Source organism: Lygodium microphyllum, chromosome 17, assembly GCF_053477565.2.
Source record: "Lygodium microphyllum isolate KBCC chromosome 17, Lygodium_microphyllum_v1.1.10, whole genome shotgun sequence".
Taxonomy (NCBI): Eukaryota; Viridiplantae; Streptophyta; class Polypodiopsida; order Schizaeales; family Lygodiaceae; genus Lygodium; species Lygodium microphyllum.
The window spans coordinates 138,782,613-138,796,140 of NC_141151.1; positions in this window are offsets into that span (position 1 = coordinate 138,782,613).

A 13,528-nucleotide genomic window follows, 5' to 3' on the forward strand; every position below is an offset into this window, starting at 1 on the left:
CAACTACAGGGATTTGTAGTCAAATATAAGGAAAATATTTCTTACAGACTTCATTGGGCACTCGATGGTCTCAAAAAATCTTCATGAGCTTGGTATCAAAAGATTGATCTCTTCCTTACAAAAGAAGGTTTTATCATTTTTTTCATTAGATCCTTACTTATATTTTAAGCGTTGTAATGATAGTTTTGTTATTCTTGCTCTATATGTGGATGATACCATACTTGTTTCTAATAATCTAAACTTCCTTCAACAAGTAAAGAAGGTTTTATCTTTTGCATTTGACATGGTGGATCTTGGATACATTCATTCGTGTCTTGGTATTCAAATTCAACACTATCGAGAAAATGGTGTTTTATCACTGTGTCAAACAATGTTCGTTGAAGATATTATTTAGAAGTTTGGTCTGGGTTTCGCACATCCTACTAGTACTCCTTGTCTTATAAGCTCTATCAAAAACTCTCACTTTCTGCAGAATGATGGACAATTAGCATTACATCAACCTTATGCTAAAATCTCATTGGATGTTTTCAATTTGTTGCCTTACATTCTTGCCCTGGAATTCTTTTTATTGCAAATTTTCTTGGGAAACATCTTAGTTCTCTATGCCTTAAACATTGGATTGCAACTAAACAAGTTTTGAAGTATTTGAAAGGCAGTAAAGATTTTGGGTTGGTTTATTAGTGCCAACAAAACACTGATTCTCTACATTCACTTCACTTTTTAGGTTATATAAATGGGTTATACATATGAAAATTGGTAAAGCTCTCACTTATCTATGCGTTCTACAAGTGAAATTTGTTTCTTTACTGATGGATGTCTTGTTTCTTGGACTAGCAAGAAACATTGTCGTATTGCTGCGCATTCGAGGTGTGAAATCCACCCAAAAGTTGTGTGTGGGAGTTGATATTTTGTACATACCTAGTTCTTATGTTTGCATCTTTATTCTGCGTGGTAATATAGTAAGGAGGGGTTAGAATAAGATCTTTTTTGTTGGCAGTGCATTGGTTTGTATGTATGCCATGTGTGGTTTATTTGCAGAAGCAGAGGCTACTTTCAAAGAGTTGCATCACCATGATACAGTATCTTGGAACGCAATGCTTTTAGCCTGTGTAGATTATAACAAAGTAGAAAAGGTCTTGCAGTTTTACAAGCAAATGGAGGTTGAAGAGCAAATTCTCTGGATATTGGTCGTATATTATATTCTGATGCTATGGAAGCCTACCAGAAGCAAAACATGTGTTTGTAGAGTGAACTGGTCGTGATGAGGTGTCATGGACAGCATTGCTTTCAGCATATGTTAAGCAGGGTAAATGTAACAATGCTTTAAAATTGTACAAGCAAATGCAAGAGGAAAGGGTTTGGCCAGTTCAGCTGGAGTTAATGATTGTTCCTACTCTTCAAGCATGTGGCCTCCTTGTGGATTCAGATGAAGCCCCTATTTATGGAAAACAATCAAGCCAAATTATGGCTTTAGGAATTGGTGAAGGATTGCATGCTGATGCTTTAAGAAGGGGTCGGAAAAGAGGATAAAAGCAAACAGGTTGAAAAAGGCGGTATAGTGTGTTCAAATTATAAAATAAAATAAAATAAACGACATATCGGGAGAGGAGGCGCGAGATAATTGGAATCTACCAGGAGAGAGCAGAAAAGCAGGGGAAGGAAAAGAAATCAGGGGAGCTTCGGTGAGCTTTGGAAGACAAGACAGAGGAAAAGATGTTCTGAACTTAGATGAAATAATCAGAGATATTGAAGATGAGGAAGACAATAAGCATGAAAAGTGGGTGCGTCGAACTATTGCAAAGCAGGAGAAATGTCCCCAAGGGCCTCCCCGATTGGGAAAGCGCAGATTTCAACCAGATCTAGTGCAAGTCCTATTATTAGAGGAAGTAATAGGATCACTCCGAAAATTGAAGGGATGCTATGGATGTATACTTCTTGCAAGTCCATGAACAAGGTGATGAAACTGAGATTGAAGACAACCATAGTCGGGAGTCAAGGCCAATCAAGGTGAAGAAGCTAACCAGGGTAGACTTAAACAAGAAAAATCGGAGGAAGAGCGACAGAGGAGGAACACAAGGAGAACAAGGGGGGAAGGAAAGCTTTTGAGGAAGGATGCATGCAGGTGAATATATGCAGGATGGTTGTGGGTGTGCTTTTTGAAGAAGTGCTGATTGAGCGGGACAGCTAGCGTTGTTATCATCATCAAGGGGAGCACGTGTTTTCAGGTCGTTGATTGTCGGGCTGTGACTATAGAGCCATGATTTTCATGGAGTTGGTTTGCGTACTATAATTGGAGGGCTCTCTTTGACCTGCGGCAATTGACAAATGGAGTATTGAAGAACTCTTTGATATTGGAGAGAACGGGGGCAGAGCAATAGGGAGAACGGTACTGGACTGCGATGAGAAAAAGGTGCAGAAGGAGGAAGCAGTAGAATTTGGCTACTTGTTATGCCTTATTGGAAATTGTCATGGATGTGATTGTTGAAGAAACGGATAGATAGGCCTTTCTTCTGATTTGTGCAGATTGTGTAAGAATGAATTTAATGAGAGGGACAACTGTAAGAATCAAAGTTCACTTTTTGCTCTTGCGTTTTTGCATACAGATGAGACAAGATTTTTAAGGTTTCCAGAAAAAAGGAAAATAAAATAATTAGCAGCAATTGCATCAACAACAGTTGTCTCAGCAAAGGCAACTATATTCGGAGTAGGACAATGCAATCAGCGCGACTAAGGCGATTGAAGCAGTTGAGAATGAGAAGAAGCTATTTGATGGCCGTAATGTTTCCGCATATTTGAAGACATATGAGATCAAGATGGGGTTTTTTGGAGTTCCAGCTGGACTTATGAGTAAGTATTTCCTTCATCTTGTCACACCCGCCTTGAGGGCAAAAGTGACTGATCTTTTTATTCAAAATTCTCATTGGCAAGATTTTAAGAAAGCCCTGAAAGAAGATTATTTCCTTGAGGACGTTGGGATGGCTACACGGCGATCATTCCAAGAATGGGTCTATATGCCAAACAAAGGTCAAGCTGCTTCAGAGTTGATTCAAGAATTTGAAGAGAGGTATAGTCAGCTTGATGCCATTGAACAAAGAGCATTGGATGTTGAGAAAGTTGAGCTTTTCTTGCAAGCTGTAGATCCTGCTCTTTAGGAAGAATTGGGAAAGCTTCTTGAGGATCGCACGAAGCCTATGGGACTTAAAACGGATTGGCAAGATGCCCAGGAAGCAGTCTCGGCTTTGACCAAGAGAAGGATATGGAAGACCCGCCTACAGAATGGTTCTATGATGCCGACACCGTCTTCTGCTCCTATGCCTGCTTCTATCCCTATTATTTCTTCTCCTCCTCAGCTAGTTTCTTGGCCTTTGCCAGTGCCTACTGTTTCTACTCCTCCTATTCCTCCTGCTCCAAGACCGATGCCGGCTCCTTCTACTCCAAAACCATCCACTCCATTGGTTCCTACCTCTCTTGATGACATAATCAAAGGCATAACGGATTTGACACTGGAGTCAGTTAAAGCGGAGTTGGTGGGAAAATTGAAAGAGCAGTTTGCTTCCACTACGCCTACTATTTCTTCTGGTGCTCCTACTGCACCTAGGAGTGCTCCTAGTGCACCTAGGAGAGATCGAAGATGTATTTGGTGCGATAGTACGGACCATCAGCATTGCAGGGATTGCGAATCTTTTAAGGATGCAAGGAGGAAGAATTTGGTATTTTGGGGACAAGATGGTAAGATTTGGTTGACTAAAACAGGAGCTCCGCTTGCTACCAACTTTGGGAAAGGCGGAATGAAGAAGTTAGTGGATGACATGGCTGCGCGTACTTCTTATGTGACAGCTAGAGGAGATGCTTCTGCATATGGAGTCCATATTGAGAAAGGATCAGAGAATCAGTCAGCATTATGGACTTATGCTATGGAGACAACAAACAAGGGAAAAATTCAGCAAACTGTTTTGACTAGTGTAGGCTCTAGCATCAGATCTGAGATAGGTTGGGATTCGCCTGTTGACAGGTACTCTATTTATGCCTACTTGGCTAAGTCTCAGGGAGCAGATGCACTTGTTGAGGAGAAGCGTAAGAGGGATGAAGAAAATCCAAGTGTAGCTAAAAAGACTAGAGGGGGTGAGTTTGTTACTCCACCTACTGCAGGACCGTCTTTGAGACCAGGGTCAGAACGACAGATGGAAGATGCTTAAAAGAGAGAAAAGAGGCAAGAGCCTAGAGAATGAAAGCAGCCAGGGTTTAGATTGATGTCTAATACTGAGACATCTACAGACATGAAGAAAATCTTTAATGATAAGATACTTGGCAGTGAGGCGACTTTTACTATTTCTGAGGTTTTGGGCATCTCGAAAAGAGAGTTTCAAGATCAGTTTCAAGAGGTCCTGAAGAGGAAAAGGCATGCATTTCCTACTATTGATACACAGGGAGTTTTGATTGGGGAGTTGGATGAGGATGAGGATGAGGTTATGGTTGAGAATGCTTCTATTTTTCCACAGATAGAGAAGAGGGTTCAACCTATGCATTATGTTGAAACTGATGAGCCTGTCTTGATACCGCGTAGTCACTTTTCGCGGAGTCATTGGGCTAGGGCAACTACAGAAATGATGGTAAAAATTGGAGAGAAACAGGTGCCTTATGTTGCTTTGGTGGATCATGGTTCAGAGATTAATCTCATAGTTCATGGAGTTTATGAAAGTAACAGATGGCCTATGGATGTAGAGCATGGGTGGCATATGAGAGCCGCCAATAACACTGTAGGTGATTTATATGTTGCCTATCTCAGTGTTAGGGTTTCTATTGGAGATGTAGAGGAGGATTTCCATTTCTTTGTGCAGGATTCATACTCTTATCCCATAATTCTTAGACAGCCATTCATCACAGAGATGCGCATGGAAACGAAGGTAATGGATGATGGATCTGCTTATGCACGGATTCGCAGTAAAGATGGCATGACAGCAGTTCAGTTTATGACTGTGTGTGTGAACCATGTTAGAAACAGGGATACTCTTAGAGATGCACCTTTGCCCACTGTGAGGGATTCGGGTTTTCATTAGGTACCGCCGTTTCGCGAGACGACGGTGGTATAGAGCAGAGGAGATTGGAGTTCTCGCCTCCTGGCAATAGTGTTTTCTCCTCCAGTTTTGTTGGGATTTCAGCAAACAGTTCAATGAGCTATCAGAAGACTTCTAAGTTTCCTAGAGCTGCCAGGCAGTACATATGCAGGAAGGAGAAAATTTTGAAAAATGCAGGAATTTTAGAGGATGATGAGCATATAGATGGCATGTATGAGAGTATGATTTGTGCAGATACGATGACAGAGATGGAAGATATGCTGAAAACTAATATGCAGAGTTTTCATAGTAATGTATTAGTGCAATCCCTGGACATGTTTCATGAAATTGTAGATTTTGTGTCACAGATTGAGTCAGAGGCTGAGGTGGCTTAGCAAAAAGTGTTGAGTGCTGAAGAAATTTAGCAAACAGAGTTTCCAGCTGATTATGATCAGCTTACAGAGACACAGAGGGCTGAAAACTTTCAACCAACAGAGTTTAGTGCTGAAATATTTCAGCATCCAGAGTTTAGGGCTGTTCCTATGCAGTCCATAGAGCAGAGGGTTGAGGATATTCAGCCACCACTGAAGTGCAGAATTGCTGATTTACAGCAAGATTGGAGTAATGCAGAAGAGCATAATGAAGCCAGGGTTAACACGAAATACAAGACTGTGGATAAGAAGGTGAAGCCGGTTTAGCTGTACCGCTTCCACCTGTGACAGTGATCAACAAATAGAGAGGGCTGCCAAACAGCCAATTTTGAGGAATCCGAAGCATATAGGCCATAAATTTTCAGTAGAGACTCTTGCTGAATTGAAAATTGGAAATGGTGATTTCTTGCTACCCACAGAGAGGCAATGCTTTCAGGAAATGCTTGAGCGACATGGAAGGGGGTTTGCTTTTTTCCCGCATGAGATTGGATGTGTGAATTCGGATATTGTTGCTCCTATGGTCATTTTTACTATTCCTCATATTCCATGGAACCTCCGACCTATCCCAGTGCCTAAGGCACACCTGCCAAAGTTGATTGACTTGTTGAATGAGAAAATCAGGATGGGAATCTTAGAGCCTTCATCTGCACCATACTCAAACAGGTGGTTTACGGTTCCAAAGAAGAATGGTACTCTCCGATTTATATAGGACATGCAGCCAGTAAACAGAGTTACTATCAGGAATGTTGGTATAGGTCCAGTTGTGGATGAGTTTGCAGAAGCATTTGCTGGACGTGCCATCTATTCTTTAGGTGATTTGTATTTGGGATATGATCAGTTTCAGCTGGCTTTGGAAAGCAGGGACATAACCACTATGAGAACTCCTATTGAGCTTGTCAGGATGTGTACCTTGCCTCAAGGTGCCACAAATTCTATTGCGCATATGATGAATGCCATGCATAAGGTCCTTCGTGATTATATACCTCAGCTTACCATGCCTTTCTTGGATGATGTGCCCATTAAGGGGTGTGCAGAAGAAGAGAAGAATGAGAGTCTAAATAAGCAGGGATGCAGATACTTTGTGGGTGATCATATTTCAGCTTGTGAGAAGATTCTGGCCATGTTAGAAGAAGTGAACTTGACACTATCAGGGCAAAAATCTGTTTTTGGAGTAAATGAGGTTGTCATTGTTGGACATATGTGTGGATATTATGGCACGAAACCCTCACCTGATAAGGTGGATGCTATAGGCAAGATTACGGAGTATTGTTCTACCACTTTGGAGGTTCGGAGATTCATTGGAGCTTGTGTGTTTTATATGATTTGGATACCTCATTTTGCACACATAGCAGATTGTTTATATCAGCTGCTTTGAAAGGGGCAGAAATTCTATTGGGATGAGAGCCACACTAGAGCCATGAGGAAATTGAAGAAGTTATTGCAGATTGCTACTGCTCTCAGGAAAACAGATTATAATTGTGGAAGGCCTATTGTATTGACAGTTGATACTAGTCCAATTGGCATAGGTTGGGCTGTGGGTCAAGATGATGCAGATGGAAACAGATATGCTATTCGGTTTGGGGCGAAAGTCCTAAACGAGAGACAGAGAAGATATCCACAAATCAAGAGGGAGCGGAAATAGGAAAATCACTTCATGCTGATGCCAAGAGGCAGGGTTTCACTTCAGATGCTTTTGTTGGCAATGCTCTCATACATGTGTATGGCAAGTGTGAAGGGCTCGCAGAAGTAGAGAATATGTTTATTGGGCTATTAGAGCATGATACTCTATCTTGGCGGTTGATGCTTTCAGCATACGTTCAGCATAGTGAGGGAGACAAGGCTCTGCAGTTTTTTTCTAAAATGCAAGATGAACAAGATATGATCATAATTTACTCTTGGAAAGCACTCTCATACGTGCATATGGGAGTTGTGGAAGCATGGAAGATGCACTGGTGGTGTTTTGTATGATTCCTCAGTATGATCTTGTTTCATGTAATGCACTCCTTTCTGGTTATGGACAGGAAGGAAATATTGCAGCATGCCTGCAAGTATTTGAGGAAATGCAACCAGCATGGATTATGGGTTAGCTCCCAGTTTGAAACACTATTTGGTTATCTTAGATATTTTGGGGGTGTGAGAAAGAAAAAGCAAGGAGGACTATTTTTGAAAGAGGAGTTTTGGAGGCAAAAGCCAGCGAAGAAGAAGGCTCGAGGGGGCAGACGAGGTTAAGGGCGAGAACTGTAGGGGGATCCTGCTCTACAAAATCTGAGTTCGATGCTTAAGTATACTCTACATGGTCTTCACACCATGGCCGCTGTTTAAAGCAGCTATCGCTGCCAAAAGAAGGCCAAAACAATAGTACAAAACCTTTGCTTATCCTGGCGCAAGACAGAATTGAAAGACCAGACCCACTGAAGAACTTTGAGACTTATCATAAAGGCTCGGACATTAAGAACGAGCTTTATTGGGCTTCAGCTGGGTTTACTGGTGGCCCTGGTTTTGTTCTAGCAGCAGTATGGCTGATACTTGGATTAGGCTACTTGCTAATCCTCTCTTGTTGTTGCTGCTGCTGTAGTGAAAACTTGAAAGGGTCCCACCGAGGGGGGTAATCTAGTGCCTTTGATCCTCCTATTAATCTTCACGGGTGCTACTGTGGCTGGGTGTATTCTGGTGTACATTTGGACAAGGAGGTTCTCATGATGAGCTTTCAGATACCCTAAGCTATGTGGTTGAAGAATCTGATATTATAGTTATCCAGTTGAGGAATGTGTCCACTGCTCTCACATAGGCTCAAACGATTAATGCACTAAATTTTGCTATTCCAAATTCAGAAAAGGCACAGATTCAGCAATTAAATTTACAACTGATCATTGCTGCAATCAGACAAGCGCTCCTCACAGCTTTTATATGTATTCGCATCCCTACTGCTGGAGATTTCTACCCTACAGTTGTTCACTTCTGCAACCAGAAAAGCCATTCTTCAATAAGAGGAAACGTGGATACCTGAAGCTTCCATGAACGTGCTGAAAAAGACCAATCTACCCTTCATCGATGATATGCTTCTGAATTACTATGGCTATCATTTGATGATGTTTCCTGCATTCATTTCAGTTCAAAGAACCTCAACATTACTGGAAATCCACCTTGACAAGATGTGTATGCAGTCACAAAGCTAGAAGAAACATGCTATTTTGTCCTTTTGGAATCATGAACTGATTTCTATTGTTCGTCTGACAAAAATCTATGACACTTCTCCAACCAGTTTAAAAACAAACACTACTCCTGAAAAATTTATTCTTGTCTGAATGAAGAAGAAGAGCCAACCTTCTATACTGTTTATTTTTACAAGGATTTCATCAGCTCTATGTCATACTAATGAACCTTGGTTCCATTGATCTTTTTCTGAGCTGCAATAAGGACATTTACAACAGTAAACATCTGTGCAAGATTATTGAATCCTGGGAACAGCTGCTGTGCTTTCTGAAGAAACTTGAGGACACCACTATAACCATGGGCTGCAAGCTTCCTCTCTGCAATATCCCGTGTTTCCACTACTAATAGTTGTGTTCATTCAAGAATTACAGCAAAATTTCAGCATCATAGCTTTTCTGGAGCACAGTACAACAAAGAAAAGGAGGAGACTTGCTGAAGGATTGTTTAAATGAAGGACTGTTAACACTGACAGGACTGCAATTCTTTACTAAAAGAAAATTACACAAAGATACTACTTTTGATTACTCTGTGTTAACAACAGTAGACAGCAGTAAATAAGAATAATTCAGCTTGATTGATCTTCCATCTCAAAATTTATCAAGGTCTTCTGTAGACATGAGTTTGCTTTCAAAGACCCTTCGACAACCGGGGGGGGATAAAAAGGGGCATAGGGGGGGGTGTGTTAAGAAGGAATATGAGGTGGGTGAAAGGGGGCTTAATTAGCCCCCCTTAAGAAGCTTCTTCTAGGAAGCTTCTATGCTTCACATGGTAGGAGGGGGGCGTTTTAAGCCGTGTTGGCGACGGCAGCCAGTGCTGTAAATCGGGTCGACGGTGTATGCGGCGGCAGTCTCAGCAAGCTTTCTCCTCATCCTCAACAAGCTCCCTCCTCGTCCGCCTTTGTGCAGCGTCCTCCTTCTTCTTTTTTTTCCTCTCCCACTCCCCCTTGGTTGGGGGGTTTTTATAGGGAGAGGGAAGGAATTCCTCCCTCCCCTCGTGTCACCCTGCATGAACTTGAGGACAAGCAAGCTCCAACGAGGAGCTTGCTGTCCTTACTAAATCCCTCACCCCCCTCCAGCACGAACCGCCGTCGACAGTGTAAAAAAAAACATTTTTCATGAAAATAATTGATATATTACATGTAGTACTTGAAAAACATCCGACTCTCTTTTTTCTTCTCATCCTTATTAGCCTTCTTTGTTTGAACAACATTTCTAGATTTCTACCTACTAGTAGAAAAGAAAGTTTGTCCTTTACCTTTCTAACTAGCTATTGTCGTGTTTGTTTTCCTCTTTCAAGTCCAGTTTACCTGAAATGATATAACTTTTGACACAGAACTCCAAATTGAGCAAGATTTTCCAGGAAGAAAGCTTGTGAGCCCTAGCACATTAAAAAATTTTGGTTTTCTTGAGAAAGGCATTTTCTTAAGAGTTTTCCAAATAGAAACTTTTAGGGTGTCCAAGTAAGGCATATCTACAATTCAACATGTCTACAATCTAAATTATGATTGAGTGATTCAGTTCTTTTATGCTTAAGATTCATAACATAAGATGCTCATCACATACACAAAACATAAAATTTACGCATGAGAAGAACATGAATCAAGAATTGAAGAGATACTATATAGGTATACTTTTTGATTATCTTCTTCAAGGAATTGGTTGTAGTCCATCATGATAGCTCTCATACCATGTTGAGATGTAGAGAGAGAAGAGACACACCATGTACACTCCCAAAGACCATTTCATATTGATCAAAATCTACATATATATAGGTGAGACCTAGTCTAGATAGGGTGAGCTATATATAGCTCCAACAATGACCACGTGTTTATGTTAGATCTACCTTCTCACTTGTAAGTCCGTATTATATTTCCTGTTAGGTCTTTATGACATTTTAAGGACAACCTACCTTTTCATGTTACCTTTGACCGACCCCTCTTATTATATATAGATCATGACATTTTAAAATCAAACAGTATTCAATAGGCTTGATGAAGCCACTAGAAAGTTTGTGCTTTCATTCTCCACATCCTAGCTCATAAGATTAGGTGAGCTGTTGTTCCACCTTCGATGAATGTTGGTGGGAGGAACCTAAATATAAAAACTGGGCTAAAGTTATCCAAGAATCTCATATTGTTGAGCCATCCATACTATGCACACTAACACTAATGACTAATATGACATTGACTCTCTAAGTTAATACGAAAGCCATATGATGATGCACTCCAAGGTTTTTCTCACCCTGCCCCATAGCGGCACGACAACATATATTGTATGCTAAATATAAAATCTATATCTGCACAATATTTGCAAATTCAAACTTGGAAGGAGAGGTATCTATGGTAGCTATAGTAGGTTCTTTCTTCTTGGCCTGTTTTATAGCCCATTTAGGATAATCCTTAATGAAATGATATTTTACATTGTAGTACCTGCAAAACATCTGACTCTCTTTTTTCCTCTCATCCTTATTAGGCTTCTTTGTTCGAACAACATTTGTTGATTTCCACTTACTAGTAGAAAAGAAAGTTTTTCCTTCACCTTTCTAAGTAGCTAGAAAAGCTTGGTCTACAACACATATAATGGACTTGTTTTACCAAGACTATTATTTTCAAAGCAAACTAATATCAATAATAAAAAGAGATCCATCATGAACACGAAGTATCCTTTCCAAAGAGATAGAACAACTCACACAATTTTCTTCTTCAGTAGTGTTATCATGTGTAGTAGCATATGCTATATTACGATCTGAATGAAAATGCCTCTTGAAACATAGATGGGTTGGATGATCACTCTTTTTGTAGTAGTCATCACAAGGAGAATAATCTTTCCATAACCATCGTTGTTTATTTTAAATACTATGTTTTTCATCATATTTTTTTGCCCAGCAATCTATAGTGTGAGCATTTCTATTGCAATAAGAATAATGCCTATTAGGAAACTTGAGACGAGAGAAGTTACGACCATGACGAATCCTACATGTAAATCATGCAAAGGGACACCTTCGAGAAAGAAAAGCTTGGTCACTTGGTTCTGATTATGTATCCTCTTGTGAGATCATAACTATTTCTTGATTTCTATATTGTCGTTCATGTCGTTGTGAATATTCAATCAAACATATATGATCTTGTTCAAAATTGATCCCATCTTTGTTAGATAATATGGTAACAATATTATTATAAGTAGGATCCTTTACAATGTCAAGAATCTATATTACCAATTGCTTTTGTGAAATGGCATCACTAGCACCAGCAAGCAAGTTGATTGATAATGTTCTCGAATGATTTGATATATGTTGTCATAGAAGTTCCGATATTGTATTGTAACTCGGTGAGCTGACTACAAAGATAAAGTATTTTTGTCATAGATTTCTTCTTAAAATTTTCTATCAAATACTCCCATATAGCTTGAGAGGTTGAAAGATTACGTACATCAAGCATAAGAGATTCTTGAAGACTAGAAGGAATATACCGACAAGCTGCTTTGTCGTGTCTTACCCACTCATTATAAGGAGTTTTCCATTCTTTAAAGATAGGTCCTTTAGTTACAAGTGTATTATCATGAGCTTGATCAATTGGTTAAGGCATACATTCATAATTACCAAGAACAATATCATGCAAGTCATCGCCTTCAAGAATTAGCAACATATTTATTGTCCATCCAAGGAATCCTTGTCCTTGAAACTGAGGGACGAAAGGTTGTCTAGAAGGAAATCCGTTGATGATTATAGAATTTGATATAGTTGGATGAGAGAATATGTACAATATGAGATCACAGAATCTGCACACCATATATGAAATGGTGACAAAAGTGCAACACAACAAGTCATACACAGAAGCTATGCTATAAAAAAATACGTTTATTTCAAAAAGCATACTCCAAAAGAAAGAGAGTCAAGATAGACGAAATGTGGGCAAGAATAAAGTGACCCCAAATAGATGAAATGTATACAAGAATAAATCGACCTAACATAGACGAGAAAGATGAACAATGATCAAAACGTTATCCCTTTACTTTTTGTCCAAGAATAGATTATGATTTTGCTAGTTTTGGCCGAAAATCAAGAGTGAGTAATCATGACAAAACATGTGTCATAGAAATGTGCACAAAAAGCTTTTGTCCTGTTCATTTTCCTATTTCAAGTCCAATTTACCTGAACTGACATAAGTTTTGATATAGAACTCCAAATTGAGCAACATTTGCTAGGAAGAAAGCTTGTGAATCCTAGCACATCACAAAAACTGGTTTTCTTGAGAAAGGCATTTTCTTAAGAGCTTTTCAAATACAAACTTTTAGGGTGTCCAAGCAAGGCATATCTAGAATTCAACATATCTACAATCTAAATGATGATCGAGTGAAGTTATTTTATTCTTAAAACTCGTAACATAAGATGTTCATCACATACACAATACATCAAATGTACGCATGAAAAGAACATGAATCAAGAATTGAAGAGATACTATATAGGTATACTTCCGGATTGTCTTCTTCAAGGAATTGGTTGAAGTCCACCGTGATAGCTCTGATACCATGTTGAGATATATAGAGAGAGAATATATGTAGAGATGCAAGAGAGAGAAAAGACACACCATATACACTCCCAAAGACTATTTCACATTGATCACAATCTACATATATAGGTGAGCTATATATAGCTTTAACAATGACCACATGTTTATGTTAGATCTACCTTCTCATTTGTAAGTCCATAATATATTTCTTGTTAGGTCTTTATGGAATCTTATAGACATTCCATCTTTTCATGTTGCCTTTGACCAACCCCTCTTATTATATATAGATCATCACATTTTAAAATCAAACACTATTCAAGAGG